The following is a 24110-nucleotide window of genomic DNA, read 5'->3' as shown; positions in this document are numbered from 1 at the left end:
GAGCCCAATGCCAGACTCAAACCCATGAGTGGTGAGATCATGACCTGAGCCAAAGTCAGACACTTAATTGACTGAACCACCCAGGTGCCCCAGAAGGAGCCTTTTCACACACATACACACATACACATACACACACACACACACACACACAGAGACAGTATGTGATTGATACCCAATGGGAAAGATAAAGAATCAGAACTGCTTTCCACAGGTTGAGATTTGAAATCAATGAGTCCTTTTTGTAATTCCACTTTTGCCTGTGAGACCTGAGCTTTCAAGTATGTCTACTTACAAAAAGCCATCATTATCAGTAATATTGAAATGAGGAGAAGTTACCACACCATGTTCTGAAGAGCTTTTTTTGTAATCTTTACAATTCAATTATTTTGCACTCCATATTTCTCCAGGACTGGAAGTTGTAATTTTATCCTGCAGCATTTACAAGTTGTTTTTTTTTATACTGATTGGTTTAAAAATCCCCAAAAGTCATTTCAGCCCCCTGAATGTAGACAGGTATAAATTAATATTAATTGTTTCTGAAAACATTCATTTGAGTAAAAGAAAGATTTTTAAGTTATTGAAATACATACATGAGCTGAGATGTTTCTTTCATGGACAGTAAATGAATTTTTCCTACCAAATGACAAACGTAATTTCACACTCTCCCTTAAAGTGATTTTTAGAAGACTCTTTCCTGGGTGACATAAAAGAATTAGGACTGATAAGTGACAAGCTATCCCCCCTATACCGCCACCCACCCCAAGGGGAAATTAGTAGAATTGTGTCCTTTAATGTTTTGTTTATAGCTTCCAGTGACAAGGATTCTGAAATCCAGCAAGATCCCTCCACCTAGGCACCTCTTCAAGATTGAGACAAGAGTTTCTATAAATGTTAATCTTTTCTATGCCTACCTTTTTTTATTATCATAAAGTCAGCAAATCATCTCTAAGAATGATTAATTCAGGGGCTATAAGCAGAGTGACAAGGGCAGGAAGACCAGGGACAAAGGACAAGTCTGTTGTGATGTAGGTTTAATATAGGCCACATTGAAGGATAGATTAGAGCAAACATAATGAATCAAAGGCATTCTGAGGAAGGAGAGACAGAACTCACTACAATTTCTCCCCCAACAGCTGATGACAAGTACTTAGCTATACAGATGTACTCCAATGCATGAGCTTCTGTGATAGACAGACATAGCATGAGCTCTGATTGCATATCTTTGGGTCCTCAGTGACTCACATATGCCTAGCCCAGGGTAAGATGCTCAATAAATACTTGAATCATTAAATGTATATATCAACTAAAGGGATGAGTAATCACATCACCACAGTTCTCTAATGAACAACTTCTAGTTTTGAATTTAAATAAAAATATTTACACAAAATCCTAAATTTCTGTCATTTACAAAAGTCATCCAAAAGAATACGTATCTTTCAGAAACTAGCTGAGAAAATCTTGAGGGGAAATTTTGTGCATTATCAAAGAAGCATCAATCAAAGAAGCATCTCAAGATTCCCCAAAACACATTCTCAGCATCCAGAAATTCCGCAATTCAATGACATCTCCTCTTCTGATAATCTCCAAAGCCCTCCTTGACTGGATCCTTCTTCCATGAAAAATGAGTTAGCAATGAAGTGTCTGCTTGATTCCAAAAATTCTTTCCACACTTTTAGAACAAATTTAAGTCACTAGTCAGTATTTCCTGACAAACATGGCTTCTTCCATGATGATGGAATGAGAGGGTGAAAAAATGGACTCTGGAGAGAGAAAATTTTGGAAATTCTGAGTTAAAAAATCATACAGTCATTTCTTTTCTCCACCCATCTTCAAGACACATTCCATATCCTAATGTGCAGTGGAAACTCGAGCATTGGTCCTACAGATAACCTGCCTTAGCCCACTGAGGTGATGAGTCCACTACTCATGAGACCCTCCACCTTTGTGGATTCCTCTGGGTTTGTGACCAGTATGTATGTTTCTTGAGGTTATACAAACTTGTTGACAAAGATCAATACTTTTATTTGTATTCTCTGCACTGTTGCATTCTCCAAATGGCCCCTTGAATATTTTTAACCTGTTACACACGTTTTGGTCTTTGTCTACATTTTTCTTTTGATGTTTTTTTTTATTTGAAAGGTTACCTGCTGTTGGATTTAATAAATTTGTTTATTTGACTGTTGATAATTGTGAGAGGAAAAAAATTAAAAACAAAAACCAGTGAAAAAAATAGCATTTATTTTCAAGGGGGTCCTACCCAGATTAAAACAGACAAGCAAGAGGAACAGACTGGTTGCAACAATGGTACTCCATTATCTGATTTTTATCACAAAATTTTATCACAAAATTCCATTAAAGAATGCCATATTTGTGTTTTATCCCTTTGTGACAGTATTCTGAATTTCAGAGATGGGAACCAGATTGAAACTATACATTCCCCCTAACCTGTCACCACCTGAAATTCAAGGCCATTGACAAACCCTCACCCCATATTGCTGTGGGCCTCTTGCCTAATGACTTAGTCCTCAAAGTTGACCTGTCTCCCAATCTTTCCACTAATCCCTGTGGATGTTCTTATCACCATGGAATCACATTACAGGATGTTTACCCCCAAGTCCCTATAGCCACCTCCAAGAAATACTATGAAAACAAATAGTAATGTAAGCTTTTTCCCAGTCCACCATTGATCCTTGTTACTTTTAATGAAACCCCTTCTGCCTTGGAAACTCATAGCAGTTAGCTTTGCCACCCTCTACCTTTCCTTGACATCATCCACCATTCATCTCCAATGGTGATCCAATGACGTCCAATGAGGATGAATGCACCTCAACTTATGCCACCTTCTAGGACTCTGGGTTACACAACCCCTGATCTCACAGTTCCTAAACTTTCTGGACTCCATCATTCTCTCTTGCTCTGCACACCAGCAACCATTCCCATAGTTCACATAGTTCACCCCTTTACTGTGATAAGAATATTCTACTGGACAACACTTCATATTGAATGTCCTTGGGGAAAGCCTGCCTTAAGAATTTCACACACAATTATCTCTCAGAGCTTAATAAATCTTGTGGAATAAACACTTTATATTCCCCTGTAACTTGTGAGCTATTCAAAGACAAGCCAGAGTCATTCACTTGGTTACTAGTGGTTAATTGATGACTGAATAGCTTATTTCCCGACTCACCCACCGACTGACCAGGTGATGACAAGTCAGGCAGCAGTACTGGATGGACACCAGCAGTGAGGTAAGTGAGCAGCTGAAATTTCTAAGGCACCTAACACAATTTTCTCAGTCTCAGTGACATAGTTGCTGCTGTAAGTCTGCCTTGCTTCCTCTGTGGTGTCAAAAATCCCCTTTTTGTGTTGTGAACTATTCCCTGAAGCGAGTGGAAAATTCCACTTAAAGGAAAATTGCAAGAGGAATGTTCATTTGTATCTGGCTTCCCTCACCTTGCTCCCCTGAAGAAGCACACACACACCTGAGGGGGTGCCTACCCTCATCTATGCAGGGAAAACTACTCGTCTGCAGGGGGAGACCTCCTTGCAGCAAGGGGAATCCAAAGGGGGAGAGTCTACCCCACAACATTCAGGAACACAGGACTCTCCTCTGTGCCTTCTCTCCCCAGACCCCTTTCATAGCTGTTCAAGGTGAATCCAACGCTGTGGAAGTGGGATGTGAAGAGAGACTTGGGGCACCTGGGTGGTTCAGTCAGTTGGGCATCCAACTCAATCTCAGGTCTTGATCTCAGTTCTTGATCTCATTGTTGTGAGTTCCAGTCCTGCACTTGTCGGTGTGCTGGGCATGAAGCCTGGTTGGAAGGAAAGGAAGGAGGGAAGGATGAAGGAAAGAAAGGAGGGAAGGAGGAAGGGAGGGAGGGATGGATAAAGAAGGAAGGGGAGGGAGGGGGAAGAGAGGAAGAAGGAAAGAGAAAGAAAGGAGGGAGGAAGGAAGGAAGGAAGGAAGGAAGGAAGGAAGGAAGGAAGGGAAGGAGGAGACAGGGAGGGAGGGAGGAAAGGAAGGGAAGGAAAGAGAAGAGAAGGAAAGGGAAGGGAAGCCTTGCACAGAATACTTGAATTTCACCCATTTGTTCTTCCCACTGAGATCCCAACTGTGTCTTTACAGATGCCAGTTTTTCTTCATTTTACATGGAAAATTCTGCTTCCTGGAGGCAGAATATTTAGGAAAGAAGAAAAAGAATGAAATGGGAGAGGCTAGTGCTGAGACAAGCTTCTCTATCTTTCCATGAACCTCAAGGTCTAATGCTGTTCTTCCTTGTAGAAATGCTGGAAATCCTAACTGCTTCTTCTTGTTCCTCCTCATGTTTCTGCTTAAGTGAAAAAACAATGGAATATTCTTTAATGGAATAATTCTTTGAACTGGTTAACTTTTTCAATCCAATATAACATGTTCAATAATACACACATAAATCTAACATTCTTTTTTTTTCCTTTTTATTTTTCAAATGTTTGTTTTACTTTTGAGAGAGCAGGAAAGAGGCAGAGAGAGAGAGAGAGACAGAGGATCTGAAGCAGGCTCCATGCTGACAGCAGAGAGCCCAATGCAGGGCTCAAACTCACAAACTGTGAGATCATGACCTGAGCTGAAGTCCAGGGTTTAACCGACTGAGGCACCCAGGTGCCCCGCAAGGCCAACATTCTAATGATGCAGCCATAGAACTTCACGGTGGATGCTTACCTTCCAGTGTCTTTCTGCAACAGAGTAACTTGAATACTCTTTCTAGGAAAAGTTTGGACACCCTCTAATAACTTTCTTTGCTTGGATTAGCTAAGAGGAAATGCCCCATGGATATCAAATAGTATGTCTCCACAGAGTTCTTCCATCATTCCGTAGGTTTAGATGATTTAACTCCACCCAGGACACCTGCTGCTCAAAAATGCTCTAGAAATGATGACATACTCATCTTCCTTTACTCACATAATAGTAGTAACTAACAATCACATGTATGGAAGTTTGTGCTAAATACTTTACATGTGCAGTATGATTTAGTTCTATAATCACAAACACTCTACGAAATAGATATTATTATTCCTAAGCTATAGGTGGGGAGACTAAGGGTTTACAGATCTTCACCAAAGTCAACACTAACAGTTATACTCTTAGGTGCTTCTTATAAAGCACTTATAGCTTCTCCTGCCCTTACTTGGACTCAAATGTTTTCATTCCTAATTTCAAGTTCACTCTTTTTCTAATTCTAAAAACACTCAGCATTTTGGAATTACACTTACACAATTATAAAATATTAAGCAGGGGCACCTGGGTTGCTCAGTTGGTTGAGCATCTGACTTTGGCTCAGGTCATGATCTCATAGTTCATGGATTCAAGCCCCGTGTCAGGTTCTGTGCTGACAGCTCAGAGTCTGGAGCCTGCTTCAGATTCTGGGTCTCCCTCTCTCTGCCCCTCCCCCTGCTCACTCTCTCTCTCTCAAAAATAAACATTAAAAATTTTTAATAATAAATAAAATAAAAATAAAAGATTTAAGCTGGCATGCACCTTAGCAGCCACCATTCAAGCTGAAATTCCTCATTTTTACATGAGGATGTGAGGTCCAGAAATATAAAGGTCCTCACCCAAAATCATAACAAGTTGTCACATCTTCATAATTTCACCTGGAGTTCTTTATTCTGCTGTACTTCGCCATGATTCCTTTGCATCATGTGACCTCCAAAATTTTATTTTAAATGGTATCTCCTTGCTGTTGGCAGCCTCCAACAGTGGCAAAGGGTGCTAATGCTTTAAAATTAGAGTCAATAAATACACAGTGCCTTGTGCTCTTTGCCTAGGCTTGAGGAACATAGAGAAACTCAGTCTGCATGCAGCCCTGAATTAAGTCAATATTTCATTCCATTACCTTCAATGGGATTCTCATTGCCCTTTCTAGAATAATTTAATTTCTCCCACCTCTCAAATTAAATGATACCTAAAAGGCTTAGCGTCTTCCTTCAAGAACATGGAGCATGTATCTTTTACTATTAGTGAAGACCATTAGCTTCAATAGAACGCCCTCTCTCTGATGCCTACTAGGAGAGTAATGCTTTCAGCCCCGTAATGCAACTCATTCTCATGGCTCTGGATAAATAAGAACAGGATATCTGCAATATTTTTTGTCCAGGCATTTAAAGAAAGTGCACTGATGAAAGAGAGAAGAGCATTAGAGACTCTTAGAATTGGCTCATTTATAGAAATGATTTTTTTTATCATTGTTGGCCTACATTGTAGTTCAATAGTATATTAAGGGTGACGATGAGACAATCCTAATTTTAAATATGAAAAAAATTCAAAAGGCTATACTTCATTAGCAATTCAAATAAAAACGATATCAATGTTCATGATAATATTAGCTAACATTTATTGAGTGCTAGGGATTAGTCTAAGTACTTTGTTGGCTCACTTAATTTCATCTTAATGAGGAGAGTAACTTACCCAACATCACTACGGTAAGTAGTAGAGCTGGATTCAAGCCCAGAAAGCACAGGGCCCATGCTTTGAACCTATATCATATGGCCCTATAGAGCCAAACTCAAGCCTGAGCACTGTACCACCCACCCTATCACATTCCCCCAGCCAAAACAGATGAGCAGGACTATCTATGCATGAAAAGTTAGTACAGATCATTTAAGTTGTGTAAAACACATCCCTGTTTTCTCTGAGACCGTAGCAACCCTGTTTTCTCTGAGACCGTAGCAACACACACAAACACAAATACATTACGATATCATGAAATTGTAAGCAGGATCAGTGATGTCTTCCAATTTCAGAGAATCGACCAGTGAATCAGTCAAAAAATAACGGCGGAGTACTTCCTAGTGTTGGGTTGAGTTGCTGCGCCTCTCCAGGGATCATGCTTCTTACCTTTCAACTTGGATTGTTAAGTGTATCACATCACATATGGGATATGGGATCCAGATAGGTGGGCAACATGTTACAGCTGCTGCAGTGATGTGCATATGATAGGTTATTGCTGATGGAGGTTGTAGTTGCTGGCGGCTTACCTACATTCTTCCGAAGTATCTGATTCACCAAAGACAGCAAAACACCCCATTGGGTCTACGTTCAGCATAACTGGCTCAGAGGGTTGACTGACGCCCCATAACTCCCAGTGCGTAGCTTTCCCTGATAAACTTGGATTGGAAAATGGGGTTTGGATCTGAAGCAAAAGAGAGGTTTCCAGCTACCATGGCCCGAAAGCCAGTCTTTGGTCGCCATCTTTGAAAAAAGCTGTATCCACAAAACAAACTAGTGAATAAGCTGCTAGGTGACCGAGCCTGGCCCCTACATGCTTTTTTTTTTTTTTTTGTCTTGTGAGTTAGATTTTCTCACCAAACTCAGGAAGCAAAAGAGAAGGGGATGCGGCATGTTTCCTGCCTTTAAGACGGTTTCATAGGTAGAAGTGGACCATCAGATCAGTCTCTCGAAGCCTTCTTCAAACAGAGAACGAAATCCCTACTTTTCTCTAATTGGGAAGAGAGATTCGAGAAAGCCCTCTAATCTTGAGAAACAGGTCACTGGGGATGGGGAAGTGGCCCAACAAGATTGCAATTGCCATGTGATGTCACAGAGCTGCGCTGGGCAAAGGCACTGCACCCCAGCTCTCACAGGGTGGAGCCCAATGTGACGTGATCCCAACGGAGAAATACACTGTTGACTGGAATCTTGAAGGTCTTGGAAGATGAGAAGACATCCACTGACCATGCAGATGAAGCAGAAAAGATGATCTTAGAAAGATCGCAGGATTGGAGGCTCTCCAGACAGTGGTGTCTAAGCCACAGCCAGTGTTTACAATGTTTTGTACCAAGGAGGCAGTTGGGGAGAAGGGTGTAGAATGAGAGGCTGACTGGAACCAAGGACATCAGCAAGAAGCCTGCAGCCCATCCTGTGAGACAGTGGCTTCTCTCTGAGGCCCAGAAGGTGAGGGTTTCCTGGGAAGTCCCTCAGGACCACCCCTGCTAAGGATCCAGGACATAGCAAGCTGACAGTGATGGGCTCCTGCTAGGGCAGCTCTTATTTAGTGGAATCTAAAATACATAGATTCTCAGAGGACCCGGGGGGCTCAGTCGGTTGAGTCTGACATCAGAAACAGGTCATGACTCAGGATTGGTGAGATCCAGCCCTGCACCAGGCTCTCTGCTTTCACTGTGAACCCACTTCAGATCCTTTGTCCCTCTCTCTCTCTGCACCTCCCAGCTCACACTCGCTCTCTCTCAAAAATAAACAAACATTAAAAAATTATGATTTTCATGGAAATAAAGTGCTCTGAAGGGGAAAAATAAATCTGGAAATCACTACAATAGGGACAAGGATCAGAAACTTGTATAGAGTCACTGATTTCACTGGCATGGTTTGTGGTCTTAAATAGAGTGTCTCCTCCTTGTAGGCAGGGGGTATGTGTACACTTTTTGATAGGAAGGACTTGGCTCTGTTCACCAAACATAATGTTGATTAAAACAGTTCCTTTCCAGGGCCACATGGGTGGCTCAGTCAGTTAAGCATCTGACTTTGGCTCAGATCACGATCTCACAGTTCGTGGGTTCGAGCCCCATGTCAGGCTCTGTGCTGACAGCTTAGAGCTTGATTCAGATTCTGTGTCTCCCTCTCTTTGCCCCTCCCTCGCTTATGCTTTCTCTGTCTGTCTCTCTTTTTCAAAAATAAACATTAAAAATTAAAAAGTAAATAAATAAAATAAACAGCTCCTTTCCAACACTGTGCTGCCCTTCCCAGCATCGCTCAGTGGCAAGTCTCCATCTCAACAACCCTCTCAGCCTTTGCTCCTTTTTTTCTTCTCTGGGTTTGCCTTCTTTTCTTGCACAAACATGCCCTTGCCCCAGTCATTTCCCTCCTACAGAAATAGGTGGACCTGAGGTCACCTGCGCGCCCATGCCGCATCCCCCGGGCTCCAAACAAGTGTCTGTGGGGCTCTGACAAGGTGCCAAGTTCCCCAGCTATGCGGAGAGGAGAAGCTGGCTGTTCTATCCTCTGGAAATCAAGACCAAGGAAAAACAGCTGGGAATGGAGTGAGAAATCCCATAAAATAAAACCATAATACTGTTGCAAGTGAGATAAAGGTCAATGGATTTCAAAATGTCAAATGACAAAAGGATAATTTCCCTGCCAGCTTCCAGTTAGTGCAGTTTAGTTGCTGCCGAGTTCTAAACGTTTCCGACTTCATGAACATTTTTACTCTTGTATTAACAGTTTATTATCAATTTATTCAAGTTTATATTAATACCCTCATAAATGTCAATCAGCACCTTAAGTGATGTGAAAATTTTTTGTAGACAGAGTATATCTTGGGCATAATGATCGTGCACTGGCTCAGTTAGGAAAATGCTTAGCGCTCTCTCTTGAGGGACAGTGTGGAGGCGGGGTTGCTGGGGGGGAAGGTGGGGGGAGGCAGCCGGGGGATACTAAATTCTTCAATATTCCTTGCTCACTGATCTTTGTGAATAATGAGATTGTCCAAATCACAAATGATGGTGTTATTCTGGATGCTTAGCAAACTTCTACTGAGGTTCTGTACATGGCGAGCTTTGTACCATATATATACCTATATATACATCTAAATATAGTTGTGTGTGTGTGTGAGAGAGAGAGAGAGAGAGAGAGAGAGAGAGACAGACGGAGGGAGAAAGAGACTGACTCTTTTTAGAGACTCTTTAGGAAAAACAGATTACCAAAGCTAAAGACATTATAGTGATTAATAAAATTTATATTAACTTTATATTACTCTAACCACTAATAATAATAAGTGACAGTGTTCATGTGTCAGGCACGTGGCATGAATTATTTTTAATTTGGAGCCAGTTATTACTACTCTTAATTTACAGATGAGAAAACTGAGGCTCAAATAAGTTAGAGAACAGTTCTGAGGCCACACAGCAGGTTAGGGAAAAAACCGGCATTTTTAGCTAATACTGTCTGACTCTAGAACTCAAGCCCTTCCTACTGCATATTGATGGCTGCTGAGTATCAGTAATGTTCAGTTATCACCTTTTCAAGATGAACTAGCCTAGGAAAGGAGTCTGTATAAACAGAAGAGCAAGATCGTTATATATATTTTCTCAAATATTGTCTAATTTTCTCATCAATGTCTAAGCAACGCGTCATTCTCAAGTTCTTTAAAGAATAAGGTCTGAACAATCGACCTGACTGATTTATTAAGTATCTCATTTTCCTTTGTTCTCGCTTTTTCTCTTCTTTATTTAGTGCCTAGTGTAACACGAGATGCACTAGTAGCTCTGAGAGTCAAGGATTTTTTTTTAGGTTTATTTATTTTGCAAGAGAGAAAGCACGAGCCATGTGGGGCAGAGAGAGAGGGGGAGAGAGAGAATCCAAAGCAGGCTCCACACCACCAGCCCAGAGCCTGAAATGGGGCTCAAACTCACAAACTGTGAGATCGTGACCTGGGCTGAAATCAAGAAGAGCTGGCCACCTAACCAACTGAGCCACCCAGGCACCCCAAGAGCTAAGGATTCTTAAAGCTTTTGCTGCATTGACTGTAATCCCTTCTCTTTGACCTCTATGCAAGTTCATGTGCCGCATTTGCAGGGCACGGTGTTGTGGAGTAAAGAAGGCACAGTCCCTGCCCTAGAGATGCTTAAGGACTAGAGAGTGCAGGAGAGGCAAGACGACAAGGAAAACAGCCTGCTTTGTCACATCAGTACTGTGGTAGAAGTGCCAGCAATGTTGGAGAGAGACAGGAGACTGAGAGATTGGTGTCCACGGACTAGCTGCAGAAACTTCAGAGAAGGTAACTGCTACAGGATAGGGGGTTAGGGGGCATGGTCTTGTTTATTGCAAGCTGAAAGAACACTACACAAAGGCACTCAGTGTGAGTGTGTGTGATGTATTTCGAACAAGTAAGTAGTTCCCTTTCACTAGGATAAAAGGAGGCCTCTGGGCAGCTCAGTTGGTTAAGCATCTGACTTTGGCTCAGGTCATGATCTCACAGTTCATGAGTTCAAGCCCCATGTGGGGCTCTGCACTGGCAGTGCTAAGTCTCCTTTGGATTCTCTGTCTCCCTCTCTCTGCTGCTCCTCCACCCACTCTCTCTCTCTCTCTCAAAAAAAAAAATAGGTAAACATAAAAAAAAATAGGTAAACATTAAAAAAAAGTAGAATGCAGGGAAGTTTTTTAGAAGAAATCAATATGGTCAAATGTTTGTTTTAGGAAAATAACTGGCTGAAGAATAAATAAAGGAGGTAAGAATGGAAGCTCTGAGGCCAAATTTTAGCAGCAGCCAATGGTTAGAGATGGTTCCATCTGGGTGGGCGGTCAGGTGCATTGAGGGTCTCCTGTCCTCCCTGTATGCAGAGAATGTAAACAGAAGCCTGCCTCCCTGTGAGGGCAGAAGATGAGTGGGGGGATCTATGTCATGATTGTCTCCAGTGCCAGGAATTCTCCCTTCATCCCTTCTCCCCTTTTTCCCTTGAGTAGGATTTTGTGTTTTCTGAGAAGACAGTCAATGGACTCAAATGAATAAGCCCTTGGTCCTTCCCCTAAACTGTTGGATGCATCCCTCTCTGAGACAAAATGGAAGAGTCTTCAGAATGATTTGAGAAACTTCAAATATGGTATCTAACAACAGGAAGATGTTCAGGGACTGAAGACGCACAAAACAACTTCTACCACGGCACTCCCGTTATAACCATACAGTGCTATTAGTGGATATTAGATTCTTCTCCTCCATGCTCATTGATTCTTTCTGGGTAATAAAAATGTCCAAATCGCAAATGATGGTAATATTCTGGATATTTAACAAATTTTATTGAGTTTCTTTATATGTAAGTATTGAGTTTATAGATATGCCTTGTAAATATATACGAGCCATTTTTGTGTTTTTTTTAACAATGAGACATACACAGTTTATTTACAGATTATTTAATAATCTGGCAAAGTGACACATTCCTGTTATGCCCAGATTTGTAATATCATCCCCCAAAACCAGAAACTGCCAGGGAGACTGAGTCACGCATGCAAAAGCAAAGGGCTTTATTATTACGGGCTTATGCTGGCCGAGCCTAAACTCGGGCTCACAGACTTCACCAACGCAGTGGATCCGTGCAGAGACCCTCGAACAAAGGCAGGGTAGGGCCTTTATGGGTTTGGGAAGGGGGAGTTACAGGAAATTGTGACACAGGTACAGGGGTCCAATCATTATAGCATAACATCATTGGCAGTAACTTTAACCGATTAAAGAGTGGACCCAGGACCCTCATGTAAGGCGTAGCTTCTATCTTTAGGCCTGCCCTTAGAAATGTTAAAGGTGTTAGCTGGCCTTTCCTGATTGGGTGCTACAAGGGTTGTCCCTCCTTCCTTGGCCAATGTGTGCCCTTCTATTGTCTAATGATTCTGAGAAGCTGACACCTAGGCCTCCAAGGTCAGAGGGGAAACTTGAATCAGACCTGCATCCTTACATTCCCTGTGTCAGCAGATATATTTACACAGTACATTCATATATATGTATATATATCTTACAATATTATTGATTTTAAATTTAGAATATTTTGAAGTATATATATTAACGTTTTATATATATATAATTCCACATCAAAGCACAAAGCCTCATGTACAAAGGTTTGCAAGCATTAGTGAAAATACACAATCTATTAAAACAACTTCAGAGCATTTCCTTCAAATAGCAATGGTTTAAAAACTCAAGCTTTGTGAAAGTCAGTCTTTTCTTTCGCTAGAAAGGTAGTTTAGCCGTTCACATAATGCTTCTCACAATTCATATGTGGAAAACTCTATGACAAATTATTAGAACTAGAATGGACTTCAACCTAAGCTTCAGAGGAAAAGAAAATTCTGGCTTCGATGGAACTTCTCTCAGGAAATGAAACACAGAATCTATAGTAATGTTTCAAGTCAGATTAACGGGGTTCATAATAACAAAAACATCATCAACAACTATTATAACCAATTAGCCAATTTGGGACCAGGAGTATAAAACACGGAGGTTTTAAGTGTCCTGCGCCCTGTAGGATACGGGAAGAGGATGAAGCATAAACCATGATAGATACACGAACATTTTTACTCTGAGTCTGAGCTAAACTAATTCTTCTCATATGTTATCCCACACAATGCTCGCAGAAGTCTTGTGAGATATTGCGGAGTTTATCCACCTGGTCCACTGGGAAATGTCTGAATTGCCCGGAAATTAGATGGAACCAGAAACACTGCCCTTGTTCAAGAAGAGGCTGCATTTTCCAGCAGGTGTTCCCTGGTCCCCAGTACTGAGAAGGTGGCATTTCCCATCCCTCTCCTGAGCAGCTGTTTTTACATTGTAATTACGTAACTGGCAGGGAAGCATGTCACCGCTGCTAAGGTCATTCTCATGTCCGTCTTCCCCTCCGAGGGAGCGCAACCGACCACAGGGTCCTTTCCTGGAAACACAGCCAGAGTGGGTCTGGCCATCCCCAGCCTCTTCACACACCTCTGCAGAAAGCTGGGAGATCTGGGTAACTCTGTGCCTCTTCTTGGGGCCCCTTCCTTTGTAAATTTCCCTAGAATGAACTGTTGCCTCTAACTATACCACGTATCATTAGGGGCTTGGGTTGAAATTAAGTAAAATTAAAAATCATGAAGAAGTGTGAAAGCTACATTTCTCAATATTGGTGTACCCAATTCCACAGTGATTTTGGTTACTAAGATTAGCAAATCCAAAGGCATACTTTCATGAAGTGGTGTGGCTAGAAACTCTACCAGGTTTGTCCATTCACAAGCTAGTGGTTGGCATCACAGCATAGTCCTTCGTGAAGGCTAATCTCCTGGCATCAGCAGCGGAAAAAAAAAAAAAAAGAAAAAGACGTTTTTATGATATCCTGGGGCTTTTTAGAACCTATGAGAGGATCCACCTGAAACTCTTAAAATAAGTGATATCTGATACATGAATTCAAGGAACAACCTTGATTTTGGTAGGAGAATTCCAAGAAAGTGTATATACCCGCCTAGAATGTTGACAAAAATACTATGGGCTAGTCTGAGCCACAGTGACTCAGGGAAGGGAGGAGTACCAGTAGAAGCTTTCAAGGAAAAAGAACCATAGTTTTCTTCTTCCTTCCCTGGGAAAGTAAACAAAGTTGTTGACCTGCTCCTACGATCCAGAGAGAGCCGGTGATGAACAGACAAAAACATGGCCAGAACAGGACATACGTGCCGTAGTCATAATGTGGGTAGGAGCTCTGCTAGTCTGAGTTCACCTCATCTTTTATTCACCCTCCTCTTTCCTTTCTAGAGTCTCATGAGAAAACTCAGGCTTCACTGCAAAAGAAGCTTGGGAAGAGGCGTACAACTGAGAAATAGTTCACCTAATTCATCAGTGTTAAGCATGTCAAAAACCAAACCTTCCCACGCTCAGTTATAAATCACTCTGCCTAGAACAATAGGAAATAGGCTATTCAAATGCAATGTCAATTGCTGTGAATTCCAAATGACCAAGCACAAGTCAAATACAAGCCTTGGAGGGAGATATAATTTCATGGTACTTTTTGAAGACCTATACATTTTGAAAAGGTAAGTAGGGCATATCTAACAAGGCAGAAAACCAAATAAAAGATGATTAGCTACTAGAAAAGGATCAAATAAAAAATACATTTCATTCATTTTGTACAGTACCTGGCACACACAAGATATTTGGTAATTTTTCTAAGGAATCCATGAATAAATTCCAAGACTTCTGAAGTTATTACTGCAAACCCTCAATATAGTTAGCCCGCACCTTCAACAAGAAACCCCAAGATCAGTGAAGGGGTCATAGGGTTACCTGTTTTTATCATGGGACTGGCCAAAAGCTCCCACATATACTAGCAAAACATAGTCAATCTTTCTCAATTTTCCAATTTACTCCCATATTCCTTCATTGCGTTTTTTAATCCATTGCTTAAAAAGGCAAATATGACATTTTCTCCCTGAGGAGTAACTAATTTAGAAAATAAAAATGGGGGTGGCTGTGTCTGTCTTTGGGGTAATGAAATTCCAGTAAATAGATGAGTGAGATTTCTCCTAGGATACTATCAATAGCCGTGCAATATTTAGGTCAAGAACTATATACATTCTAAATAGGGAGCTTGTAGAAGCTTAAATGAGGTCTTAGCATCAGTAAGGAATTTTGTGTTCCACTATAATTATGTTATCAAAGTGAACGATGGCTTAGTAAAAAATGGCCATAAAAATGAATTGCTAGAATCATGTATTTACGGAAGAGGATATATATGGATTTCTTTGTTTACTGACAGTAGGAAAAATATTAAATTTCTGTTTTGCAACCTTTAAAGTCTTGCACTCGCAAAGGATCTTTCTCTTAATAACATTGTTGCCAAACTTTATCAGAAGATCTCGTGACTGTGTCCTTGACCAGCTCATTGCTTGCCTCCACTTTCACTTCAGGTTTCAGTTTATTAACTCGTTGAAAACAAGATTATGTGATTATCTTCTTTGTGACTCCTTTCCCTTATTTAACCTCTTTTTAGGGGTGGCGATTCATACATACTCACCTGCCAGGAACTGATCGGTGTTTCTTAACATGCATATACACACCTACTTACTTTCTAAACAATGCTAAAATTGTTATATCTGGTGATAAAGAAACAAATACATAAATAAGTATCCAAACTTTTAAAATAATTTAGTAACATTCATGGGAAGAAAAGCCTCTCTTGGTTCTGGCCTATAACGTGGCTCCAGAATTCTGGCCTTTTCCATCTTTTCCTATTAACTTGCAAAATGTGTTTCCTTATGGTTTTTATGAAAAATGAGTAGTTTTCCCAACTCTCCCATCAAAACCACTAACTTTTACGTGGTTAATATTTGAAAACTTCTACGTAAGAGACAGGCATGCATGTTTACATATGTGTATGCATATGATATACACATATATGCAGGTGTGTGTATACATGGATGTACATATATGTGCATATATATATATACATATATATGCATAGAGAGAGAGAGAAAGAATATCTTGAAATCTGCTTTTCACAGAGCAGTCAGAGTGATCCTTTAAATAAAGGTGCCTGGGTGGCTGAGTCAGTTAAGCGACTGACTCTTGATTTAGGCTCAGGTTATCATCTCATGGTTGGTGAGATCAAACCCCGTGTCTGGCTCCACGTTTAATTTACTTGGGATTCTTTCTCTCCCACTCTCTCTGCCCCTCCCCCTTTTTCTCTATTAAAATAAAAGAAATAAACTTAAAAAAACAAAGAATGATTTTCTAAGTAAGAAGACCAGATCCTTCACTGCCCCATATGGCTTTCTGGTGCATCAAAGTATTATCTTATGGCCCTCGGTGTCACCATTCTCCCTCCTGATCAGTCAGGCCATCTGACCATCACGGGTTCCTTGCTGGTCTCAAACATAAGAAACGTTTATCTGCTCTGAGTTTCTGACTTGAAAGTTCTTCCCCCAGATTCACTGCTCTACTGGCTTATTCTCAAACCTCAGGTTTCAACTCAATTGCTATATCCTCAGAACTGCTCTGAAATTACAGATTCTCTCTTCCACCCTCCTAGGGTGGCCCCCCCAAAATTTATGTCACATTACTTTAAATATTTCCTTCACACCAATGTAATTACCTTATTTATTGTTTTTATATGGTTTCCCCACAACATGAAGTTAGGGATATTGTCAGCGTCACTTATAATTTATCATCACCTGTCCTGCCATATAGTAGATGCTCAATAAATGTTTGATGCATGAATAAATGAATAAAAAACTAGTTCATAACTCATGTTATCATGGAATAACTTGCTTTTTCCCATGAAAAATAAACCATGGGAACAGTCCTACGTCAGCACAGAAGGAGCTCCCTTATTTCTCATTGATGAATTGGATCAGGATACGGATGCTTATCATTAAATTAAATATATTCCTATTGATAGATGTGCAGGCTCTTTTTAATTTCCTACTGTCAGACACTGCCCTGAAATATACAACTTTGTATTTGTGTTTGAATATACTTACACAACCGTTTTCTGCATGATAGCTTTCTAAGTGTGAAACTGCAACATCAGAGGATTTTAAATATTCATACATTTGAACATTCAAATTGCTCTCAATGAATGCTCTCAGAACTGTGATGAGCCTGAGATTTTACCCTACTAACAGGTCAGCCCACCACAGGTTCACAGATGCTGGCAGGAGACATGAGACCCCTGGATGAGAGACAAAGGACTTTGCTGTTCCCATTATCCAGGTGATACATTTTGTGTTCATCTTGGTTCCCCTTGTCCCTCCCCTAAGACCCACAGTGGGACAGAGTGGCCCAAGTGAATTCTACATATACAATGGAGCGCCTGAGTTTAGGAAACTCCAGTCTCTTAAAGTGACCCCTACCAACCTGCTCAATTTTTGAGGCAGAAGGAGACATTATTTTTATTATCCTGGGGAGTAAACAAGTCCACCCTGTTCTCCAGGGGGAGACATTACATTTTCCATGGCACATTGCTCTACAAACACATTCTTGAAAAAATTGTCTGAAACAGAACTTATCAGTGCCTCTGTTCACAAAACTTAGTTATCCAAGGAGCCCATGGAGAATTGTCTCCCACAGTTTACACAAAAATCCAATCTGTAATCCAATCTTGAAATAAGGAGGATTAAACTCAAGTATGAGGGGAACTAACACTTCTGACTATCCATGCAGGCAAATCAAGAGAAAATTTAGAATTTTACATAGTGGATTTGGTAAAGGTATGTAATCAATTTGGATACTTCCCCAACAAATGGAGCATGAAAATTTGTAAGAGTTTTATGGCGTAGAAATGGAATACTTCATATCCTCCAATATCCCATTCATCAAAATCCAGTCACCAGGCTCTTTCAAACTGCAAGGGAGGCTGTGAAATTCAACCTAATCCTGTTTCTGAGAGTAACAAGAAACAGAATTTGTTTAAACACATGGCTGTCCCAGCCACATAGAGTCTATATAATTAAAACCTCTTAAGATTTTTTCCACATATGCTTTCCATACCAGGCTTTGCATATAAGGGCAAATTTCTCTTCTTCACTACCAAAAGCTCTCCTCTTCAAGAGACTGTTAGTAAAAGGTAAAGATTTGTGTACCACCAATAGAAGAATAATAAGAATAAAGAGATTCCCTAGATAGTCAGTAAGGAACGCATAGTGACCTCATTCAAAACTGAATTTTTCCACTCGACCTATCAAGTTTCCCAAGCCTGAGAATATTGGTTGGAAATTACTTTTAATACTAAAGAGAAATAGAAGACACTGCAGGCTAAGTCATTATCAATCAGACACTTTATGTTAAGCTCTTCCTGCTAAAGCCTTTTAAAGAAAATAAAAGTGAGGCTCTCTAGTTCAGTGTTTTTTTTTTAATTTATTTTTATTTTTTTCCAGTTTTACTGAGAAATAATTGACACACAGCCCTGGATAAGTTTAAGGTAGAAAGCATGATGGCTTGATTTACACATACTGTGAAGTGATTAAGACAATAGGTCTGCTAACATTCATTTCTTCATATAGATACAATAAAAATAAAGGAAAGAAAAGAAAGGAAAACTGTCTTCTCCTTGTGATGAGAATCCCTAGGATTTGCTCTTACATTCTATACATAATACAGCAATTTTATCTGGAGTCATCATGTGGTACATTACAGCCCTAGTATTTATTTATCATATAGCTGGAAATCTGTATCTTTTGACCACATTCTTCCATTTTCGCTGCCCCTCCCACTTCTGGTAATCACAAGTCTGATCTCTTCTATGAGATTGTGTTTGTTTGTTTGTTTGTTTGTTTAGATTTCACATATGTATGTGATCAAACAGTATTTGTCTTTCTCTGACATATTTCACTTAGCCTAATGCCTTTAAGGTCTATCCATGTTATTGCAAATGGTAGGATGTAGGATTTCTTTGTTCTTTTATGGCTGAATAATGTTCCAGTGTGATATAGATATACCACAACCTCTTTATACTCCATTATGGTATAGATATACCACAGGTTCGTTATCCATCCATCTATCCATCCATCAATGGACACTTAAGTTGTTTCCTTGTCTTGACTATTGTGAATAATGCTGTTATGAGCATGGAGGTGCAGATAATGGTTTTGCTTCCTTTGGATACATTCCCAGAAGTGTAATTGTTCAATCATATGGTAGTTCTATTTTTGATTTTTTGAGAATCCTCCATACTGTTTTCCAATGTGATGTAAAATCCCACCAACAGGACACGAGGGTTTCCTTTTCTCTACATCCATACCAGCATTCATTATCTCTTGTCATTTTTATGCTAGCCATTTTAACAGGTCTGAAATGGTACCTCATGGTAGTTTTAATTTATGTTTCCTCAATGACTAGTGATGTCGAGCATCCTTCCATGTACCTGCTGGCCTTCTATGGAAAAATGTCTATTAGATGCCATTAGAATTTTGATAAAGATTGCATTGAACCTGGCTTTGGGTGGTATTGCATTTTTACAGTATTAATTCTTTCAATGAGTGACATGTGATACCTTTCTATTTATTTGTGTCTTTGATTTCTTTCATCAATATTTTATAGTTTCTGTAGTATAGCTTTTTCACCTCCTTAAGTAAATTTAACTCTATGTATTTTATTGTTTCCAATGCTATTGTAAATGGGATAGATTTCTTTATTTCTTTTTCAGAAATTTTCTTGTTATTGTATAGATATGCCACTGATTCATGTATGTTACTTTTGTATCCTGCAACTTTACTGAATTTGTTGATTGGATCAAATAGGTTTTTTTGATAGACTTTTTAGGATTCTTTCTCTATAAAAATATATAGATATATATAATCTGCAAATGGAGACAGTTTCATGTTTTTCTTTCCAATTCTGATACCTTTTACTTCTCTTACTCTCTTGATTGTTCTGGCTAAGATTTCCAATTCTATGTTGAGCAGCAGTGGTAAGAATGGGCCCCTTTGTTTTGTTCCTGATCTCAGAAAAGTTTTAAGTTTTAGTATGATGTTGGGTATGGGTACCCATATGATGTTGATAATGTTGGCTGTGGTCTTGTCATACATGGTCTTTATTATGTTGAGGTATGTTCCTTTTCTACCTAATTTGTTAAGAGATTTTAATATGAATGAATTTTGAACTTTGTCAAGTGCATTTTCTGCATCTATTGAGATGATCATACATTTTTTTTCTGGCATTCTATTAATGTGATGATGTATCACATTAATTGATTTGCAAATGTTTAATCGTCCTTGCACCCCAGGGATAAGTCCCACTTGAATATGGTGAATGGTCTTTGAAATGTGCTGCTGAATTAAGTTTTCTATTATTTTACTGGAAACCTATGCATCTGCATTCATCAGGGATCTTGACTTATCATTTTTTGTTTGTGTTAGTTTGTTTCTAGAAGTGAATTTTTCTGGTGTTGGTATCAGGGTAATGCTGGCCTTGTAAAATTAATGTGGGTGTTCCCTCATCTTTGATTTTTTGGAAGAGTTTGAGAACAATTGGTGTTAATTAGTCTTTAAATGTTTGGTAAAATTCAACAGTGAAGCCATCTGGTCCTGAGCTATTCTTCATGAGGAGATTTTTTTCATTACTGACCCAATCTCTTTACAAGTACTTGGTCTATTCAGATCTTCTATTTCTTTCTGATTCATTCTTGGTAAGTGGTATGTTGCTACATATTTCCATTTCTTCTGGATTATCTGGTTTGTTAGAATTTAGTTGACACAGTATCCTCTTATGATCTTTGAATTTCATGGTACCACTTGTAATGTTTTCTTTTGCATCTTTAGTTTTGCATTTGGGGCCTTTTCTGGTTTTTCTTTGTCTAGTCTGACTAAGGGTTTGTCAATCTTGTTTATCTTGTCAAAGAACCAACACCTAGTTTGGTGTACTTTTTCTATTGTTTTTTTGTTCTTTATTTCATTTATTTCTGTTCTAATCTTTACTATTTCCTTCCTTCTTTTGCTTTGAGCTCAGTGTGTTTCTCTTTTTCTATGTTCTTACAGCATAGAATTAAATTGTTTATCTGGGATCTTTCTTAATCTCATGGAGGTGTTCATTATTATAAATTTCCCTCTTAATACTGTTTTTGCTACATTCCACAAGTGTTGTGTTTCCATTTTTGTTTATCTCAAGAAAGTTTTTTGTTTCTCCTTTAATTTCTTCTTTGATCTGTTGGTTGTTCAAGACAGTATTGTTTAATTTCCATGTGTTCATGAGTATTCCAGTTTTCCTCTTGTTATTGATTTCTAGTTTCATGCCACTGTGGTCTGAGAAGATACTTGGTATGATTTCAGTCCTCTTGTATTTGCTAAGACTTGCTTTGTGGCATAAAATATGATCTCTCTTAGAAAATGTTCCATGTATGTTTAAGAAGAATGTATATTGTACTCTAGTTGGGTAGAATGTTCTGTTTATGTCTATTACTCCATTTGGTCTATATTATTGTTTAAATCCACTTTTTCCTAATTGATTCTCCAGATGATTTATTCATAGTGAGTGTTAAATCCCCAACTATTATTTTGTTACAGTTTTTAGCCTTAGCTGTATATATTTATATGTATTTAGGTACTCCAATGTTAAGGACATAAATACTTAACAATCATTACATTTTCTTGATGCATTGGCCAATATGCCATTACATAATTATCTCCTTTTTTTCTTTTTACCATTTTTAGTTTAAAGTCTATAAGTAGAGCTATTCTTGTTGGTTTCCTCATCCTAGTCATTATTGTTGTTGTTGTTGTTGTTGTTGTTGTTGTTACCATTTACTTGAAATGTTTTTTCCATTCCTTTGCTCTCAGTCTATGTGTGTCTTTACAGCTAAAGTGAGTCTCTTACAGGCAGCATATTGCTTAATTTTTTTTAATCTATTCAACATTTCTTTATCTTTTAATTAGGAATTTAATTAATTTATATTTAACATAATCATTGATAGATAAGGAATTACTTTTGCCATTTTGTTAATTGTTTTTTTAGCTGATTAGTAGGTCTGTTTTTTTTTTTTTAATTGGGGTATGTGTGTGTGTGTGTGGGTGGGTATGGGTGGGTGTGGGTGTGTGTTATAATGTCTTTTGGTATCAGTATGCTTTGTCTTCTTTATTGTGTTCCTTTGTGTAATCATTACAGAATTTCCCCTTGTGGTTACAGTAAGGCTTAAATAAAATATTTTCAACTTATCACACCCTATTTTAAGTGGATAACAATTTCACTTTAATAAAATTCATCAATTTGACACTTAACATCTCTCCTTCACATTTTAGATGATTGCTGTTACCACTTACATGTTTTTTAATATTGTGTAGTATCTAATACAAATTATTGTAGCTATGGTTATATTTACTACATTCTTTTTTAACTTTTAGAGTTGAAAGTGAAATATCCACTACTATTGCCAGAGTACAGAATTTAAATATGACTACATATTTATCACTACCAGTGAAATTTGCACTATATTTTTATGTTTTTATGATGTTAATTAGTAATCTTTTACTTCTACCCACAGAACGGCTATTAGCATTTCTTGTAAGGCATGTTTGGTGGTAATGAATTCCCTCAGCTTTTATTTGCTCAGCAAAGTGTTTATCACTCCTGGATTTCTGAAGTGCTTCACCAAGCATAGAATTCTTCAGAGAAAATTATTTTCTTTCAATATTTAGAATATTTAATCTTGGGGCACCTAGGTGGCTCAGTTGGTTAAGCGTCCAACTTCGGCTTAGGTCATGATCTCACAGTCCATGGGTTTGAGCCCCACATCAGGTTCTGTGCTGACAGCTCAGAGCCTGAAGCCAGCCTCAGATTGTGTGTCTCCCTCTCTCTCTGCCCCCCCTCACTCTCTATCTCTGTCTCTCAAAATAAAATAAAGACATAAAAAATTTTTTAAAAAGAATGTTTAATCTCATTTTCTTCTGGACTAAAAAGTTTCTATTGAGAAATCTGCCTATAATCTTACAAGGATTCCTTTTGATGTAACTTCTCTATTTCTCTTGATGCCCTTAAAATCATTTCTGTGTCTTTAATTTTTGACAGTTAAGTTATGCTATGTGTCAGTGTAGCCCTATTTGAGTTAAACTTATTTTTAGTCCTCTGGCTTCATGGATCTGCATGTCCATTTCTATCCCTAAGGTCAGGAAGTTTTCAACCATTTTTGCTTTGAATATAATTTCTGTGCATGTCTTTCTTTTTTACTTCTAAAGTTCCCATAAAGTGAATATTGTTTATTGGGTCCTATAATTCCTTTAAGATTTCTTCATTCTCTTTCATTCTTTATTTACTCTTTGATCCTCTGTCTGGATTCCTTCTAATATCCTATTCTATAGGCCACTGATTCTCTCTTCTACAAAGTTGAATCTACTTTTGAAACTCTCTATTGAACTCTTTAGTTCAATTATTGTATTTTTAAACTTTAAGATATCTGTTTGGGTTTTTTTTGATGATTTTTATTTCTTTGTGAAACTTCTCATTTTTTTCATGTATTTTTTCCTAATTTTGTCTAGATGTCTGTCTTGTTCTCTTGTAGTTTACTAAACTTCTTAAGAGGATTATTCTGAATTCATTGTCTAACAGTTCATAGATCTCCTTTTCTTTAAGGTCATTTATTGGAAATTTATTAGTTTCATTTGGTGGTGTCATATTTACTTGGTTTTTCATGATTCTAGAATTTTTACATTAGTATCTTCATACTTGAGTAATGGTCTTCTTGCAGACTTTATAGGTTTGATTTGAAAAAGACAGTTCTTCACCAGTCAGCTGAACTTGGGTTTCTGACCATGTCTGCTGGTAATATTCCTGGGAAGGTGGGCTCTGCTATTATAGTCTGTTTATGGGTGAGGCAACTGTTCAAGCTCTGGAGACAGGGATAAAGGAGTGTGCCACTGGCTGGGAACTGATGGTCAGGACTGCTGACTCTGTAACCTGCCCAAGTGAGGTTGTAGAATGGGCTCTGAGGTTGTTTGGATTTTCTGGACAGGCTTACTAGATAGGAAGGACCTGGTACTGTATTCAGTAATAGAGAGGGCTAGGAATTAGCTTCCTTTCCCTGACAGGGTAATATAAAAGGATCCAGGGCCTGTACAACTCAGTGTTTGGGGACCTAAATCAGGCCAGAGTGGACACTGAATTCCCTGGTTAGGTAAGGCCACCAGT

At 38.9% G+C, this 24110-nt stretch overlaps 1 long non-coding RNA gene across 1 annotated transcript; it reads left to right on the top strand.

The window, feature by feature from the left end:
- The first annotated feature begins 7699 nt into the window (after window positions 1–7699).
- LOC115286561 lies at window positions 7700–11752 on the top strand. The gene is made up of 2 exons (XR_003906130.1): window positions 7700–7930; window positions 11456–11752. It is a non-coding gene; the product is annotated as an uncharacterized LOC115286561 (long non-coding RNA).
- The last annotated feature ends 12358 nt before the right edge of the window (window positions 11753–24110 follow it).

The sequence above is a fragment of the Suricata suricatta genome, chromosome 3 (assembly GCF_006229205.1).
Source record: "Suricata suricatta isolate VVHF042 chromosome 3, meerkat_22Aug2017_6uvM2_HiC, whole genome shotgun sequence".
Lineage (NCBI taxonomy): Eukaryota > Metazoa > Chordata > Mammalia > Carnivora > Herpestidae > Suricata > Suricata suricatta.
This window is presented reverse-complemented; position numbering and strand designations above follow the sequence as displayed.